This window comes from Periplaneta americana, chromosome 8, assembly GCF_040183065.1.
Source record: "Periplaneta americana isolate PAMFEO1 chromosome 8, P.americana_PAMFEO1_priV1, whole genome shotgun sequence".
Classification (NCBI taxonomy): domain Eukaryota; kingdom Metazoa; phylum Arthropoda; class Insecta; order Blattodea; family Blattidae; genus Periplaneta; species Periplaneta americana.
In genome coordinates this window covers 85,282,586-85,294,794 of record NC_091124.1, presented here as the reverse complement: position 1 = coordinate 85,294,794, position 12,209 = coordinate 85,282,586, and the positions used below count along the sequence as shown (strand labels likewise).

The following is a 12,209-nucleotide window of genomic DNA, read 5'->3' as shown; positions in this document are numbered from 1 at the left end:
ACTAATGGTAGAGAAATGTGGTAGCACATCAACAATATTTAATTTGCCAAAATCAACACTATCATTAATCAATTCTTGCCCTAATTAGTACAGTCTTTCCCCAGAAACAGTATTAAAAGGCTGTAAGACTGAGTGTGTGCTCATTGAAACACACACACTTGTGTTTGCTTTATATTGTCAGGCAATACTTGGCGAGATACAGCATTCAATTTTCAAACATGATTTTTCAAATGTGTTTTACCTGAACTGTATGTTAACAAAGTACCACCTGTTTGACAAAACACATATCCAGTTTGTTGATTGTCTTGAGTGATTATGAGTAGAAACATTTTCAAACATCAACTTAATCCTTCTCTTCTGTTTAATTTGTACTTCTTTTTCTCAGTTTCATACTTAACACTATCTGTTGATACACGTGGCTCTACTGATTGAACTATGTCCCAGACCATCCTTTTATACCTCAAAATTTCCGCCAATTGCAATAGTAAATAGTCATAACTTTTTCTGAAAAGTCGTTGAAGTGGGGTGGATAGCGTCTTGCAATCTTCGAACATGAAAGAGAAAACCAAAATACTATAAACTATGCCTATTCCGTAGGCATCTAGTAATACGTAAAAATGAACCGTGTAATCCAAAATAACCGAGCTTGTTTTTCAAAGGTCATGTCCATAGTGAAGTTTATGGACTGGAGTGAATGACTTTTTCCTCTTAGTGGGCAATTCTCCGGAATATGAAACCACAGGATTATTTTTTTTTAAATAAGAATTTTCAAATTACACTCTACATATCCTAAAGAGCATTGTCTAAACAGTAAAAAACTGAAGTTTTAAGCAAGTATTTTAATGAATATACCTGCAGCATAGTATCAAAGTAGCACAACATTTCAGTGCTGAAGAAACTTTAAGCTGAGGTAGTTAATAAGTCCTCAATAAATATTTAATAAACGACTAAATTTATTTTGCTTTGATTGAACTGTAAACCTTGTAATCCCTCTCAAACGTTGATTAATATTACATATCTCAGAAGTAAATATATTTGCAACTCCAAAATAATTTAGATAAGCATGTATGGCAGTGTCCCATGCATCACATTTATCACTCATTTTTTTATTTGTGAGAAGTAAAGACAATAGTTTTCTTCCAGATCTAAGTTTTAAATTCATTTGAATGGTACAAATATTTATGTATCATTAACGCAGTTCATAGTCTACATTTTGAGTTTATATCTAAAATTGTAAGTTTGTCCCATGCATCACTTAAACTGCTTCTCAATGCATAAAGTCTTTGAAGTGGAACTAGGAACCTTGCATTTTTAAGTCCTGGTGGATGAATCTTAAGTAATGTCGTTAAATTTATAAAAAAATCTTGCACTAATTGTTGCCAGTCTTTATCATAATAGACACTTCAACATCTTCGTCAGTTACCTACCTGTGTTATTTCACCTGGATATTTTTTCCCGTCATGTGATACCAACACTTATTCTCCTGGAATAAGAGTATGAACATAGTCTGAGCATGTTCGTACTGAATTTCAGTAGCATTTCAGACCTTAGCATTGAAAAATAGTTCCAGACCACCATATGAAGCAGCTTTGAACACATGTACATCCTTAATTCGATTTAAAGCTTTTACCTTAGGAGAGACTGTTGTACCTTTAAACATTTTTCACATTTTATTTCTTTTAATTTTGGGAAATGAAATTTTTTAAATGAAAAAATGCTTGAAATAATTATTGAAGATTCCTTTACAACTTCCTGTATGTATTTTCCTGCTTTACAGATCTCTTAAGGATGGAAAAAATAAAATGAAGGGATATGTAATGTGTTCAAAGTTACAACAGGTTCATGTACCTTGGAACATACCCTCGTATAATTTGGAACACATGGAATATAGGTGGGAATATAGCTGTAAAAACTGACAATTATATTTAAAATGTATTTGCCATCATAAACCAGACCAGGCTTCTCTGATTGAAATTTTATTTCCTGGAGGAGCAATAACTGCTTCAACAGCTTTCTTCAAGGCATCCTGATCAATTGGGGGCCTCTTAACTCCAGACTTACTTCGTGACATGGTCTTAAAATAAAACAAAAACAAAAACTGATAGTATTGTGTACTTTGGAACATGTTCCATGGTACAAGATGTTTTGTGTTCATAGGTACAAGAGGGTGCACTTTTAAACAAATATGGTTCCCAAAACTAGAGATTCGAAAAAATCATGGAAATTAAAATATGTTATTACTCACCAGATGATAGGAAACATACCGTACTTGAAAGATATTAACAAATACAATCTGGTTTTGTGTTAGAAAACATATATCAATGAACGAAATGTTTACTTTTGGTACTAAAATAACTTCTTTTGTCCACGGAACTCACACTTTGGAGTAAATCAAACTGAAACTATGACCAGAGCTACTTAGCGGCTTTCTCTACAGTCTACTTCATTTTGAGTCCTCCAGGAGCAATAAAAATTTAAAAACAAAAAATGTTCAAAGGTACATTATGCTAAAGGTACAACAGTATCCCCTACTCCAGTCATGCTATGGAATGGCTGTAGCTGGAATATATATATATATATATATATATATATATATATATATATATATATCCCTTCCCTCCCTCCCCCTCCCCCTCCCCTCCCTCTCTCTCTTATGTTATGAAATGGCAACGTAAAATGAGAACAGCCACCAGAACCTACACTGTCTAAAAGGCATTTTTGGAATGATAATAAAAGTGGTTGCCTTCAAAGTCCATTAGGCTGATCATTCTGTTATTTGTGATTAGGGCTGGAATGTAGAAAACTGTGGCATTTAGAAGTTGGAAATAGCTGTCGTCTGCATTCTGAACCAGTGGAGCATTTCTCTTCTTACTCATGACTGGGGTTTGCACCAATGATTTAGCCTTTCCTCCAATTCCATCAATCACTGGGAATGCAACAAAATATTTCCAGGAGAAGGGTTTCTTATTTAATTGCTGTAAAAACATGGCCATGAACCTATTCTTAAATTCAGGCGAGAGTCCATCTGTCCAGATAACTTCTTCGATGTTTTCAAGCATTTCTGATGAATCAGAGTGGAGAACATAATATAAATGTGAGACGAATACTGAAATAGTATTTTTGTCTTTTTCTCTGACATCAGAACACACAAGAAAACGTATCTCCTCTGTTCATAGCTGCAGCAGTAAAGAGGGGCACTCTGTTATGACCCTATAGGACACTCTGAACCTTGCTTTGATATTCGCAACTATAATTCTTGGAAAAATCCAATTGCACAATTCTAATTTTTGGATACCTTGTCTGCTTAAATGCTTCTGCTTGTATACATTAGAAATTAATGTTCTTAACAATGGTTGTAAATTGTTATTGTAGTAATCCTTACATCTATCTTTGGATAACTTTGGTTGCTTTCTCTCTGTTTCCATTATTCTTAACTTTAACTAAGTCTATTATTAGAGCTTTGATATTATGATTGAAAGAAATCCTACGTAAAGATTAATTTCTAGTCTTACAGAATTTATCTATTATGGTAACAATGATTATTAGAGGAAAAAAATTAGCTCCAGTGCCAGGGATCGAATCTATATCATATGACGAGAAGAAGATGTCTAATGACTTAATGAATAGCATGCAGCTAGCAACATGGCCGACTGGAAGAAAAAAATACAACCATGTAGTTAAAATGTTTACGGTAGGTACATTGTTAGCCAAATGGGTAGAGCATCGGCTTTCCACTCTGCTAACCTGAGTTCGAATTCCAGTGGATCCAAGTGGAATATGCAGTAAACAAAGATGGTACTTAGTAGTAGGTTTTCACTTTTTTCTATTGAAATTCCACCGTTGCTCCATTAATCATCATCATGGTGCACTGGGGGCAGTGCCTACTGTGGTAAAAAGAACTACAGCTTTGACATGTTGCTTATAGAGGGGAACACTCAGGTGACTGACGCAAAGTCAAGTACCCACCATTGGATAGAAAAAATTAATTTTTTTCTTTGCACTTGTAAATGAAGGCTGACAATAATGCAATTTCCATTATTTAATTTTAAATATTAATATATAATGTAGATTTAAAACTTGATTTTTAAAACCATGGCAATTGCAGAATAAAGACGTCATGACATAAAAAAAGAAAGAAAAGAGACTGATATTTATACGATTCCTTTAAAATTGATGGCAGTGACTGTGGATTCATGTGATTTCGACAAGTAACCTGTACTAGAGCCTAGTTATGACTTTCAGTTAATAATTAAATTTAAAAACTTTTGTTCACAGTATTGGGAAGTCTTTTGCAAGTGCCTTTTGCATGGCCACTGCATGCTATGATGGAAAACTTATCTCTTGGTAAAATTAACCTTTCATAATTGAAAAAGTAAAACTGTATATATCTGTCATAGTAGATGCTTACAATGATGGGTTTAATTTATATGTATGAACAAGTACTTCCCTGAAATGCTACGAGTTTATTTTATTTTGAGCAGTTTTGTGGCTTGATACACTGTACTTTTTTACACTCCCACCCTCCCACCTACTGCGTCGAATGGAACCACGACATTGGAGTACTAGTCTTTAATAATGAACGAATTTCGTGTAACGTTCCCTTGATTAAGATGAGCCATTCTCTGCTCATTTTTCTAATATCATTGATTTCGTTCAGAATTTCTGCAACAATTCTTCCACATAGGTTACTTGAAGAATGTCTAAAAAAAATTTTTTTTGTTCAGAATTATACTCCATTTTGAGTCCTGTGATCAGTATTAATATATGCGTAACATCTGTTAACAGTATAGCCAATATGAGTGGAATGTCAGCAGAAAGAAATCTCAGCCAGGAATACATTTTCCCAAGTCCTTTGGTGTTTGTAAAAAACTTCCCAATATTGTGGATCTGTAAGTAAAGAATACTATTTCCATGTTAATACTAATCTTTAACAGCAATGTATTTTGTGTTTCTGTGTATCAATATTAGTTACCATAGTACACATAGTTTAACGGATTTCTTGTTATGTTATAATGAAACAAATTCCTTGTTTGACGATAATGTTAAATAAAAAAAAGTATAATTTATTTATGACAATATCACATGAAGAAATATTCTTATTTGGTAAAAAATTGAATCTCTAAGCTAGTGATAAAAGTGTGTGGGTTATAATTATTTCAATCTCTTGTAATAGATAGACTCCACAATACAGTATGCTTATTACTGCAGATTGTTCTGCCATTCTTAACTAAGTTAAGATGTCCAAGAATGGGAAAACTTAAAGTAGAAAAACATACACATTTTTGTATGCTTTCATTCTGTTACATAGAATATGAATTATAATGTACTAAATATTTTCGTAGCATTTAACATTTTAGCCTTGACATTGTGCCTGGTAGATGAATTTTGAATAGATTGTTGTCATTATTCTTCTTTTAGTTGCATACTGTTACAGAATTTTCGGGTGCTCTTGTGTTATATGAATAAAACTGTGTGTATGTTTGTGTGCCTGTGATTGCTCACAATTTAAAATGCAGTAATGATATGTTTAATTTTTGGATGAAATATCTTCAATTTCAATTTGATAGCATAATATTAATATTACTTCGCTCTGTAGCATTAAACTGTTTTCTTCTTGTGTTGGGTAATAAAAAAATAAAATAATGATTCCTTACACAAGAAGAAATTCATGTTATAAATTCCTAATTAAAAATATAAAACTTGTCCATTTGTATAGGCCTATTTACTGTGTGAAATCACGGTATGCTGTAATACACAGTGTGTTTCAGAGGGAAGTCCCACTTTTTTAATAGATCAGTCACTTGACTTAATAAGTGAACAGTAACGTAAGTGTATGTAAATGAGAGGTTAACAATGGCAGAATGACTTACCACTACATTCAGTGCTAAAAGTTTTCTTCTCTCCTCTTTGAGATACATTACGCGTGTTTCACCATGTTTTCTGATAAACGTCTCAACATGCCTGCATCAGTACTGTTTATTTTAGTCGTGATTGTTTGCTCGAAGCTCCTGGATGATTCGTGGTCTGTTGCTGTAGACATTTTTTCGTAAGATAACTTCACAAGAAGTAATCCGCTAACTTCAAGTCGGTGACCTGCAGGTCCAAATAAATTATTATTATTATTTTTTTTGAGATAACATATTTCACAAAGAAATCGTTGATGAGCGCCATGGACTCAGTGGAGGTGTGGTATGTGGCACTGTCCTGCTGGAAGTACCTTGCACAAGTTCAGTACTATATTATAGTTGCTCCATGAATGCCATGAAAATGTTGTTGTACACACGTGTTCATAGTCCCTTCAGAGAAAATAAAATTAGTCCAATGACTCTCTCAGCTGAAAGTGTAAATTACACCATGTGCCCTCTTTTGCGAATGAGAGTTTTCCAATGCCGAAATTCTTTTGTTTTGAAAAATCACGTATTCTGAGGTATGAAACCTAGCTTTGTCGGTAAACCACGTCATCATCAATTTTCAAGAGTTCCTTTTCAAGAATTGAACCAATTGCAATAACCTGCATGCTTGATTTGGTCGTGCTCCATCAGTTGGTGTATAGCTGTCACTTCGAACGACCTGATTTCTACATGCTTTGCTGCTCTTTGGCACATCGTCACACAGTAGTTGGTCTCCTGTGACAATTGGTGTAATGATTTCTGCAGAGAGCAAAGCAGTTGCTGAAGAACATCTTCACACTGTGGCACTCTTGACGGAAGATTGTGCTTTGCTTTTTAATTCAGTAATAAACCTGTTTCTTGCAGCTTCGCCACAAACTTTGGAATAGTCTTTCGATGAATACAATCGTGAATATTGTGTTCACATTAGTAGGCCCCTTGTGTAGCAATAATGAAATTGATAAGCCAGTAATTCTTCACGATAACATGTGCTTCTGCACTATGAACGAATCGTATGGCTTGTTGTGAGAACTGACTAGTGAATGCAGGAACAGCCTTCAGTACTATGTGTAGAGAACTCCTATATTTTGCTCATATTATCACCACGGCCACAAAGTTGTAACAAATTAAAATGTGGGACATCTCACTGAAACACTCTGTATTAGAGCAAGCTTTATAAGGAGTGTGTTGAAATTAGTTGTAATTACAGGACAAGGATTCTAGAAATTGATTATCAAAGAAAAATCAATGAAAGTAAATATTAATATAAGTGGGTCTTACATATTAGCTGCATTTTACACGTATTATACCCACCAGACTCCAAGCTGCTGTGGACATAGTCATAAATTACTATAAATGACAAGTTGGATTCTCATTGCATCCCAGAGTTCGTTATTTACAGATTTATTGCTGTTAAGGCCACTATTAGACAAAACCACTGGTGGCGCAACCAAGCTGATCCACCAGTGGCTTAGCATGGGACATTGAGAGCTATTAGACTAGGGCAACTGGTGGTGCCACCGAAAACAGGCTTGCTGGTGAACCCCCCCCGTAACAGATCAGGCAACATTTGGTGTTTTTTTTTTTTAGTAGGTTATTTTACGACGCTTTATCAACATCTTTGGTTATTTAGCGTCTGAATGAGATGAAGGTGATAATGCTGGTGAAATGAGTCCGGGGTCTAGCACCGAAAGTTACCCAGCATTTGCTCATATTGGGCTAAGGGAAAACCCCGGAAAAAACCTCAACCAGGTAACTTGCCCCGACCGGGAATTGAACCCGGGCCACCTGGTTTCGCAGCCAGACGCGCTGACCGTTACTCCACAGGTGTGGACCATTTGGTGGTGTCACTATGAGCTGGGGCACTGTTTCATATATATAGCCTATTAAACTATGTCGCTAATGGCGCCACCACAACTGCATGCGCATCCCTACCATCTTCTTCACGTAACCCCGAAGTTCATAGTGCCGGTTCACAGGTGTGATAATGTAGAGTGAAAACGTTATTAAAAGTGGTAAGAAAGACGACGGAACACTTAATTTGTGAGACAGAAAAATACTCAGCAATTTGACACAGCAAAGAAATTACGATTTTGACATGTGAAAGTAATTAAAATATTAAATCATTTGCAAAAAATTTCTCAACTAAAGTATAATACAATCTTTTTTTTTTTTTTGTACATCTGTTATTAGGCAGTACATCTTGTATGAAGATACGTTTCAGAAGAGGAACAATTGAGGGGTTTGCTGGAAAAAGAGCGTATACGTCAATATGGCGAATTGAGATACATGCAATCTAAGATTTTAAAACACATCTGAATAAAATGTTATATACGCACGCAGCCCTGTCCTGCAGGTATGTACAGTACAATCAAAACAAAATTTCGCCACTATAATTATTCACTACATTTTAAACTGTTTTCCCGAAGAAGGGCGTATAGGTCTATCCGCCTTTCTTCTGGCAAAGCCCTCAATTGTATACATCTGAAGTGTGATTAGTGTAATAGATGACCATTTTGTATGTGGAATGTAAACAGCAGCGCTTAGATCTTATATTGTTACTCTGTGCGAGAGAGAAAGATACAGTCTATGACCAGAATAAGAGAATGATTGAATTGCACAGATGATGTAACAGTGGTGCGCTGTGTTAGTACAAACAGAATTGTTGGGTAATAATATTATGTAGTTAGTCGGCGATGTATGCAATGGAGGTGGAAAGAAACTGGCCACCCTACCCCATTATCTTCTGGCTTATTTGCCTCATAAGTGGTGCCTTATTGGTATCACTTGTGAGGTTTAGACCTGTCTTCAGACAGTTGACTAAACAATAACAATCTTTCTTTCTCTTGATGCTAGCATTGGATATATATATATATATATATATATATATATATATATATATATATATATATATATATATATATATATACATTTTCCTTACTCTTTGCCGCCTCTTCTTTATTAACAAAGCAAGAAAAAGCACATTTTCTTTCGATAACATTTTCTCAAATGAACAAAAAAAAAAAAAAGTACTTTTGCGGTGGTGCCACCACTGGGTGATAAATTTTTTTTGCAGTTGCTAATGAATTTAATGCGTCAGCTACACCAGTTGCGCCGCTGGTGGCCTAATCTAATAGTGGCCTTAAAGTGACCCTTCTGGCTGTTTTCACATTACTGTACGTTTTCAATCGATATTTGTCAGTAATTTGTTGCAAGTGGAATTCTGCAAAGCCACTTTAAGAGAGAACGAGAGTAGAATGTAAATTGAGGTTACCTATTTTACAAAGGGAAATAACTGTAGTTTCATCCACCTCTATTCCTTCTCTAGAGCAGTATTTCTTATCCTTTTTGATAATGACGCTTCTGTTTTACTCACATTACTTTATTGCGGCTCCCTGGCCTAAGGTGTAAAGTAGAATGCAGAAAAGTGAAAACTTTAATTTTATTACCCCTTTTCAACCTCTTGCTTCAAAATATTCACAACATTGACAGGATTTACGGACGTCATCATTAAATTGGTACAGTAGCGCTCAAAAGTATTTTGTAGAAAGCATTTGTCACAATTACATAAAGACAAGTATTGAATAGAAAAAAATGCCAGTGGATAATTGAAACGTATGTACAGTATTTCTAATCCATTCAGTACGAAAATACGTTTATTTTAAACAGAGTTATCTTGCGTAAAAAATAATTGGAAGTTCTTCTGGATCAAAAGTAATTTGTAAGTCCAAGTATGTAACAATAAAACAAAAATATTCTGGCCTCAGAGAAAAAAATCAGTATTTCGTTGCATACCCCGAGCTTTGATCACAGCAGCACATCTGTTTGGCATTGAATCCACAAGATTTTGCAATTGCTTGAGTGGAAGTTGTGACCATTCTTTCAATAAGGCAGCAAAGAACTGATCCTTATTTCTACGACGAACATGTCGATCCGATTCATCCCAGAGATGTTCAATAGGATTAAGATCCGGACTCTGGCTTGGCCAATCCAGAAGTTTGATTTTTTTTATCTGCAAAGAATTTTTTAAATGGCTGGAAGTGTGTTTTGGATCATTGTCCTGCTGAAAAAATCCAATTACTTGGAACCATATTCTTTTCTAAAATGTCACTATATAGTAGCATGCAAATTAATCCGAACACGACATATTTTTACATTTTCTGCCATTGTTGGCCTCACAGCAGCTCATACCGCTTTAATTGACATCTGTAGTACATGTAATTCCATTGTTGAAGGTCTGTCGTTATTATTCTTTTTATAATATATGACATTTTGCCTGTCGTTTTGTACTTATAAGCATTTCAGTTGTGTTGAAGACTTAATACTGCAATCCTGTGTACATTCTGTCGTCTTCACAAATGGATACAACTCCACGAAAACGGTCTAAAATTATAACATTAGCAGAGCATTCTTCTATGACACAGAGGCAAATTGCTGCAGAATGTCACATCGGTTTGGCTACTGTTAATTCGATCATAAAACGATACGGGGAGACTGGATCCATCACACCCCAGAAAAAAGGAAACTGTGGCTGGAAAAGGAAGACTTCACCTGCAGATGATCGTTTAATTGTCAGGAAAATTAAATTAAATCCTAGACTAACTGCAGTCGACTTAACCTGCGAGTTAATGGCTACCACTGGGGCGAATATTCACGTCACAACAGTGTGGTGTAGGCTTTTGGAAGCTGGACGAAGGGCTCGTAAGCCTATTAAGAAGCAACTGCTAACCCCTGTTATGTGCAAAAAACGCTTAATGTGGGCAAAATTACATCAACACTGGACAGTGAATGACTGGAAGAATGTACTTTTTTCCGATGAGTCTCATTTCGAGGTCCACGGCCACCGTGTTTCTTACGTACGGAAAGGATCCGAAAAAGTAACAGCAGCTCATCTCCAACAAGCACCCAAATACCCCCCTAAAGTAATGTTTTGGGGTTGTTTTACAATATGAAGGGCCTGGAGCATTAATACCTATCAAGGCAATGATGAATTCTGACAAATATATTCACTTATTGGAAACCAGAATCGTACCCCAGCAGCAAAAATCATTTCCGGATGGCAGAGGTGTGTTCCAACAAGACCTGGCACCATGTCATACGTCTCGAAAAACTACAGAATTCTTCAACAAGAAGAATATTCAGGTACTCCCCTGGCCAGGCAACTCACCCGACATCAACCCCATTGAGAACTTGTGGTCAATTTGCAAAAGAAGAATGCAAAAAAATGGATTGTTCTACAAAGGAGAAGATGATTTCTGCCCTCATTGGTGTATGGTTTCGCGATGAAGAAATGGAGAATATTTGTGGGAAATTAGTGGAATCCATGCCAAATCGTCTCAGAGCTGTTATTAGGAACAAGGGAGGCCCCAAAGATTACTGAGATATGTCTTAGATCCTTTTTTTTATCCCGTTTGAGTGTTTTTGCATAAGTAATTACGTTGTTCGGATTAATTTGCACGCTACTGTACATGAAACGATGCATATACCCTTCTGTTTGGATTAGAGGACTAACTCCACTTCTAGAAAAACATCCCCACACCATGATGCTACTACCACCATGCTTAATGGCCGGTACCTGGTGTTTTTTGTTTCTTTGGTTTTTTGGTTGACGTACATACTGCACACCAGCAGAAGAAAATAAATTAAATTTACTCTCATCACTCCGTAACACTTTATGCCCGTCTGTAGTGTTCCATGTTTGATACATTTTTGCAAACTCTAACCTGGCCTTCCTATTTTTTGGATTTATGAGTGGTTTTCGTGATAGTCGTCTACCATTTTAATCACCAGCCACTTGGCAACATTTTGCAGTGGAGACATGTAGGTTCAGTCCATGGTGCTGCTCTAGATCATTCCTAATTTGTCGACTCGATTTTAGTGGACAGCAACCGACTGCTTACAGATCATTCTGTCCTCCCTCACTGTTGTTTTCCGAGGACGACCAGACCTTGGCTTATTGTCTACTGACCCTTCTTGTTTTTGCCGTCGACTCCACATCTTATGAGTTGTGATATATCAAAATCTTTAGCAATTCTAGACTGCGATTTTCCCTTCTTCAAAGTGTTTAAAACAACATGTCTCACATCCACGGAGTATTCCTTTTGTTTTGACATGCTTGCAATGGTCTGTACAAATAAATGGATAAATTTCAGAACACGGATTCCTTCCTTTCCCCTCTTACTTCAAAATTCCAAACTTGTGCACACAAAATAAATTATTGGCACTGAAAAATGCCTTTTCATAAGCATGATGATGTGCATTCGACAAACGCAGGCAAATCTGCTCTTTTTAGTATTTTAAGATATAGGCTAATTGTCAGTG

General features: G+C 35.9%; 1 protein-coding gene across 5 annotated transcripts in view; it reads left to right on the top strand.

The window, feature by feature from the left end:
- Window positions 1-12,209, top strand: part of Pex23 (peroxin 23) — a 146,121-nt gene that overhangs the window by 117,779 nt on the left and 16,133 nt on the right. The window contains exon 25 of one of the 5 annotated variants that reach the window (XM_069833143.1): window positions 8,082-8,244. The exons of the other annotated variants lie outside the window; for them this stretch is intronic. The gene's annotated coding sequence lies outside the window, so the exon portion shown is untranslated. The remainder of the gene's footprint in view (window positions 1-8,081; window positions 8,245-12,209) is intronic. 5 annotated transcript variants of the gene reach the window in all.